The sequence below is a fragment of the Oncorhynchus mykiss genome, chromosome 18 (assembly GCF_057628025.1).
Source record: "Oncorhynchus mykiss isolate SJ-2025 chromosome 18, ASM5762802v1, whole genome shotgun sequence".
In the NCBI taxonomy this organism is placed as follows: domain Eukaryota; kingdom Metazoa; phylum Chordata; class Actinopteri; order Salmoniformes; family Salmonidae; genus Oncorhynchus; species Oncorhynchus mykiss.
The window spans coordinates 48496186-48504120 of record NC_143039.1 but is presented as its reverse complement, the minus strand read 5'-3'; positions in this window follow the sequence as shown (position 1 = coordinate 48504120).

Here is a 7935-nt window from a genome sequence, read left to right as displayed (position 1 = left end):
AGGCTACCTAAATATGGCTCCCAATCAGAGACAATGACTAACACCTGCCTCTGATTGAGAACCATATCAGGCCAAACACAGAAACAGACAAACTAGACATCCAACATAGAATGCCCACTCAGATCACACCCTGACCAAACAAAACATAGAAACATACAAAGCAAACTATGGTCAGGGTGTGACAAAATCAAAATAGATTTTATATTTGAGATTCTTCAAAGTAGAAACGCTTTGCCTTGATGACAGCTTTGCGCACTCTTGTGGCATTGTCCTGAGCAAGATGGAGCAGGTTTTCATCAAGGATCTCTCTCTGTACTTTTCTCTGTTCAGCTTTCCCTTGACCCTGACTAGTCTCCTATTCCCTGAAAAACATCCCCACAGCATGATTCTGACACCAACATGCGTCACCGTAGGGATGATGCCAGGTTTCCTCCAGACATGACACTTGGCATTCAGGCCAAAGAGTTCAATCTTGGTCTCATCCGACCAGAAAATCGTGTTTCTCATGGTCTGAGAGTCTTTAGGTGCCTTTTGGCAAACTCCAAGTGGGATATCATGTGCCTTATACTGAGGAGTGGCTTCTGTCTGGCCACTCTACCATAAAGACCTGATTGGTGGAGTGATGCAAAGATGTTAGTTCTTCTGGAAGGTTCTCCTATCTCCACAGAGGAAATCTAGAGCTCTGTCAGAGTGACCATTGGGTTCTTGGACACCTTCCTGACCAAAGCCCTTCTCCCCCGATTGCTGTTTGGCCAGGCAGCTAGCTCTAGGAAGAGTATTCGCGGTTCTAAACATCTTCCATTTAAGAATGATGGAGGCCACTATGTTCTTGGGGACCTTCAATGCTGCAGAAATGTTTTGGTACCCGTCCTCAGATCTGTGCCTCAACACAATCCTGTCTCGGCGCTCTACGGACAATTCCTTCGACCTCATGGCTTAGTTTTTGCTCTGACATGCACTGTCAACTGTGGGACCTAATATAGACAGGTGTGTGCCTTTCCAAATCATGTCCAATCAAATTAATTTACCACAGGTGGACTCCAATCAAGTTGTAGAATTATCTCAAGGATAATCAATGGAAACAGGATGCACCCAAGCTCAATTTCTAGTCTCATAGCAAATGGTCTGAATACTTACGTAAATAAGTTTTTTTTTTGTTTTGTTTAATAGATTTGCTAAAATTTCTAAAAACACGTTTTTGCTTTCTCATTATGGGCTATTGTGTTTAGATTGCTGAGGATTATAATTTTTATAAATCCATTTTAGAATAAGGCTGTAAAATAACAAAATACGGAAAAAGTCAAGGGGTCTGAATTCTTCTTGAAGTGAAATCATTCTTACCGCTGTTCAACGTTGAAAGTGTCTCAAACAAGAGCAAAACTACGACAAAGTACATTTTGAACCCTCACACAGAGACCCTATTCATTAAAAAACACTGACTAAGTTTCTGGCATAAGATAAAAAATATTTGTCTTGACCTTCAAGGCTGCATTTTGGAATTATTTGTGTTCTCCATAAATCTATGTTTAAAATGTGATATTAAAAGAAACTCCACTGCATTTAATTCAAGAGTGTAGCTTTGTCTTAGCCTGGTAACCCAGTGAACGGTTATTTTCCACCATAATTTGCTAATAAATTCATTAAAAATCCTACAATGTGATGTTCTGGATTTTTTTTCTTCTCATTTTGTCTGTCATAGTTGAAGTGTACCTATGATGAAAATTACAGGCCTCTCTCATCTTTTTAAGTGGGAGAACTTGCACAATTGGTGTCTGACTAAATACTTTTTTGCCCCACTGTATACAATACCCTAAAAACACTCATGAAACACACAAATGTGTTAGAGAAAGTATGCTTTTAAGTTAACAAATGATATTTTAAGTAATATTTTGATTAAGATTTTTATTTCAATCTAGGCGCCATTTCAAAACCATTCACTGGTTTATTTGGGTATTTGCTATGTTTGTCTATAAATCTTTTGAAATAGATTACTTTGATTGGCCAGGGATATAAAAACATATTAGCATATACCGCTAGGTTTATATAACCCGGTTTATATAACCCTGATCTAGTACAAATCTAGTTATAATCCCTGAAGAATAATACATTTACCTTAGATGCCTCTCCATACAGTAACATCCACTGTAACAGTAAAACAATAAAATGTGCTAGAGAATACATACATTGAAGAGAACGAAGAGGCAAGATGGTGCCGACAGACATGGCAGCTTTGCTTCTAGCATTTCGCTACACCCGAAATAACATCTGCTAAATATGCGTATTTTTTGTGGACCCCAGGAAGAGTAGCTGCTGCTAAACAAATGTGTGTAAAATTGCAATTGTCAATATCAGTATATAGGCTACTGTAAAATTACAAACACATTACAAACATAGATCTTCTTTGCACATCTTTTACTTTGTGATAAAATAAAAACAAGTAGATAATGCTATGTCTGGCTATTCTAAGCAAAGTAAAAAACCTAATTGATGTATTTGATCGGTTTCCCTACAAATGTGTGTGCTCTTATTGCACCGTGCATGGCCTGTAAGTGCGCAATAGCTTTCCAGTCATCGACACAATGTATGGAGGAACGCGGATAAAAGTAGACTACAAATGCTATAATGCAATTACAAAAAGTATACTATTATGCTAATAGACCGCGGCAGTTTGTATGGTAAGCGATTTTAAAAGTATATATTTTTTATTATTCTTTGGCACGCCTGGCTGTACATTTTCACTTTCACTTTGATATTCGAGTACACCCTTTACCGCTTTGGCAAATACATTCTAGTGAAAAATATACAACAAAAAGCATCAAATTAGGTCTATACATCTAGCTAATTACACTAGACGTTTTTTAAAGATATATCCCTATTTTAAAAAGAATATGTCGATGGAAAGCTCCTTCACAAATGTCCTTTGAATATGGTGTGTTTCCTTGGAGTTTGAAGAGTATTTCTATCCAATGATTTGAGGGCTGAAATAAACCTAGCTGTTGTCAGGTAAAATAGAGCGTGGGACGTTTCCGTGGCTGTTGCCTGCGGGGTCATACTGAAGAAAAATATGGCCACGGCTATGAAAATATTATAACATATTTTTACTTTAAATCAAATATTTAATACAATCTCTATAATGAGTCAATAACAAAAAACAAATGACCCCTGACCTTATCTTTATTTTATTTGAGGTACTTACACTTTTGAAAGTTGTCACTGACAATTCATGTGAAGTGATTTTTATTTATTTGCTTTAATGTTACTGTATGTTTCTTATGAGAAAATATACTTGTAGTGATATCCTATGTTCATTTGTTATTGTAATGCAGTTCATTTTAAATTAAAAAGCTATCAAAATACTGTGATTTTTCATTGTAGGTTGAAATGGATAGCTTAAATCATGGACAACATAAAATAAACATTCACATACCCTCAATCATTTTATTATGTAACAATTATGAGACTTTGTATTTTACATTAACAGACATTATCTGACCACTTTCTCTTTATCGGCTTGTCAGTCTCTTTCTCTTTTTCTCTGATGATACACATCTCATCATAATGTAATGATTGATTGCTCTGACAATCAGTACATCTCTACTGTCAACTCATCCCTCCCTTCATCATCAATTCATCCTCCAGCTTACCGGTTTCCAAGTTCCCCACACTCCAGAAGTCTGAGTGCCTCCTCTTTTTCCTGACCCCTCCTCCTTTTTTACTTCCTTCCAAAGCAGAACCCGAGGCCTCCCTTCTCTCTGTTGAAAGCCTGAAGCCCGCCAGTGATAGATATGAGAGCCACTTTCCTCCCCCTCTCCTTCCTCTTCTCCCCCCTCTTGGTAGTGCATAGTGTCCATAGGATGGCCGGTGAAAGGATCCAGCGACCTCCTCTCCAGATCCCCCCTCTGGCCCCTCACCATGCCCTTCTGTCCCCAGCCGTTCTCTGCCATCAGCTCGCTGAGCAGGCCCAGACGTGGGTCCTCATGTCCCAGTGCCAGCAGCGGCCTCCAAGACCGCAGCTACAGCCCCTGGGACAGTGAGGGAGGCCTGGAGCTGGAGTAAGTCAGCCTCCCACTCAGGGTTCTCCAATGTGGGCAGGATGGCAAGGGGGAAGTAGGCGTGCCCGTGTGCCCCCGGGATGGGAACCAGCGAGAAAAGAGAGCATCAGCTGAGAGGCACAGAGAAGGAACAAAGGTAATCTCATCTATAGGTTGTTGGAAAGATAAAGTAGTTGTGAAATAAATCACAAAATGTGAAAAGAGTCAATGTATCATAAATTGCAAACCTATCCAGATATTTGCAAGCCCTGATTCTAAGGGCCCTATTCAAGAATAAGAAAAGCATAACAATGTGGTTCAACAAAGAAGATAGTCATAACACAGCATTCCTTCTTCCCACACAAAAATATTATTTTACCCTGAAATAGCACTAAGTGGGTTAGATAAGATAGGACAGCAGCACACCTAACATGCAGATTTCTACAGGTATTTACTTAGAACCATTTACTATGTAAGCACTGAATCATCATGCTGTACATATTAGTACACAGAAATAAACTGAATATCAACTTCCACACCTAATACCAACCACATAAGCATTGACATATCCATTGGCTTACATTGTAGAGATTGTTTCTGCCTTGACATTACCCTGACCTTTTAAATACCTCATAAATTAAGAGTTTATCAGCTGACAGCATCGTGTCCTCTGTCCTTGATTGGTTAATCGGGCCCTTGACACACAAGTGTAATGCAACTCTGACATCTACATTCTTCTGGCTTGGAAACAGGTCTTACTTAACTGATGGACTGTAGGTGTCCAATTACTGTGCTTGATTGTGAAGTGAATCATTAGGATTTGAAGAAACCTCGTTAAGGTCTCAGTCATTAAGGTCATCTCACGGGGAGGACACTGACACACCTGAAAGAATTCCATTGTCCGGTTCTGTAAGGATCGACGCTGGTAGAGACGAGAAGCAGGTACAGGGAGTTAACATTTAATAATTATCGGACATGGAACGGAACAGGCCAGGACAGCGTCTGGACAAGAACACATAACGACATTAATGCTGACACAGGGAATAAAGTGAGGAGCAGACCAATATAGAGGGGGTAATCAACAAAGTAATAGAGTACAGGTGAGTCCAAAATTACGCAGCTGTGCGTAATGCTGGTGACAGGTGTGCGTAATGTAGGCAGTCTGGCGCCCTCCAGCGCCAGAGAGGGAGCAGGTGTGACAGGTTCCTGACATAATCCCAATCATTACAGACATAATTCATAAATACGCTGAACTATTCAAGTAAAAACGTCATAAAAACGTCATAAAACAAGAAACCAAACAAGACTACTATAACGATCATACAACACCAACTATGTCGGAAATTCCAACACAAAGGATAACTTCTCTTTTGCTTCTTGTTTGCCATGTAAAAATCGCAATGGTGCATTAAGTTTGTTGCAACCTCTCCAGAACACTGACAATAAACAATGATTCATTTAATAGTGACTTTGAGTGTCCCTCATGGTAATTTCCACAACACTGTGTAAGAACTTCCACGACACAATCATAAGTGGTTTATTGATGTCACACCCAAACTATAGATTCAATTAATTACTAAACAGAGCGTTTATCCTCACAGAGGACAGTCCTCTGTGCTTAGTAAATTCTCCTTTTTTTTCAAATTTAACTCCCCTTTTCTCCCCAATTTCGTGGTATCCAATTGTTAGTAATTACTATCTTGTCTCATCGCTACAACTCCAGTATGGGCTCGGGAGAGACAAAGGAAACACAACCCAACCAAGTCGCACTGCTTCTTAACACAGCGCGCCTCCAACCTGGAAGCCAGCCGCACCAATGTGTCAGAGGAAACACCGTGCACCTGGCTACCTTGGTTAGCGCGCACTGCCACAGGAGTCGCTGGTGCGCGATGAGACAAGGATATCCCTACCGGCCAAACCCTCCCTAACCCGGACGACGCTAGGCCAATTGTGCGTCGCCCCACGGACATCCCGGTCACGGCCGGCTGCCCTAGACCACTGCGCCACCCGGGAGGTTGTAAATCCTCCTTTTAAAGAGATTCTCCTGTACGTTTGTATACTTCTTAGCCAGTAGTTCTGAAAGCAGTGCTCACGAGCCAAAAGTGTTCCCTGAAAATTGCTTGCTATGTCACACAAACAAAAAAATAAACGTCCTCTCACTGTCAACTGCGTTTATTTTCAGCAAACTTAACATATGTAAATATTTGTATGAACATAACAAAATTCAACAACTGCGACAAACTGAACAGGTTCCACAGACATGTGACTAACAGAAATGGAATAATGTGTCCCTGAACAAAGAGGGGGTCAAAATCCAAAGCAACAGAAAGTATCTGGTGTGGCCACCAGCTGCATTAAGTACTGCAGTGCATCTCCTCCTCATGGACTGCACAGGATTTGCCAGTTCTTGTTGTGAGATGTTACCCCGCTCTTCCACCAAGGCACCTGCAAGTTCACAGACATTTCTGGGGGGAATGGCCCTAGCCCTCACCCTCCGATCCAACAGGTCCCAGATGTGCTCACTGGGATTGAGATCCAGGCTTTTCACTGGCTATGGCTGAACACTGACATTCCTGTCTTGCAGGAAATCACGCACTGAACGAGCAGTATGGCTGGTGGCATTGCCATGCTGGAGGGTCATGTCAGGATGAGCCTGCAGGAAGGGTACCACATGAGGGAGGAGAATGTCTTCCCTGTAACGCACAGCGTTGAGATTGCCTGCAATGACAACAAGCTCAGTCCGATGATGCTGTGACACACTGCCCCAGACCATGACGGACCCTCCACCTCCAAATTGATCCCGCTCCAGAGTACCTGCCTCGGTGTAACGCTCATTCCTTCGACGAAAAATGCGAATCCGACCATCACCCCTGGAAAAAAAAACGTGACTCGTCAGTGAAGAGCACTTTTTTGCCAGTCCTGTCTGGTCCAGCGACGGTGGGTTTGTGCCCATAGGTGACGTTGTTGCCGGTGATGTCTGGTGAGGACCTGCCTTACAACAGGCCTACAAGCCCACAGTTCAGCCTCTCTCAGCCTATTGCGGACAGTCTGAGCACTGATGGAGAGATTGTGCATTCCTGGTGTAACTCGGGCAGTTATTGACATCCTGTGCCTGTCCCGCTGGTGTGATGTCCAGATGTACTGATCCTGTGCAGGTTTTGTTACACGTAGTCTGCCACTGCAAGGACAATCAGCTGCCTGTCCTGTCTCCCTGTAGTGCTGTCTTAGGCGTCTCACAGTACGGACATTGCAATTTATTGCCCTGGCCACATCTGCAGTCCTCATGCCTCCTTGCAGCATGCCTAAGGCACGTTCACGCAGATGAGCAGGGACCCTGGGCATCTTTCTTTTTGGATTTTTCAGAGTGCATGTTCATTAATTGTTTATGGGTCATTGAACAAGCATGGGAAACAGTGTTTAAACTCTTTACAATAAAGATCTGTGAAGTTATTTGGATTTTTACGAATTATCTTTGAAAGACAGGGTCCTGAAAAAGGGACGAGTTTATGTGCTCCATCTCTTGCTCTGCTGTCTGTGCATCTTGCTAGCTGTTACTCAAATGGGAAAGGGGCTGAAGCTCATTGGCTGAAACTCTAATTGCTAGGGGGCTGGCCCATGTGGGGGAATATGGTGCTGCACAGCTTCCAGAAAACAGTTGCTTTCAAACTAGGGATTTTGTGGCCGATTGAGGTACAACAGTAATTCTGCTCATAGATTATGCATGTATGAACTAAACATTGAAACATCCAGCCCAAAGCAGGAGGTTAAAAAAATACTTCCTAATTGTCAAAGTTCTGGAGCATGTCTAAGAGGATTGTAGCATGGTCCTAACTAAACCTGGTCTGTTAAAAGCAGTCTAGTAAGGTACGACTTCTCCAATTTGACTGATTTACTTCAGCTATCT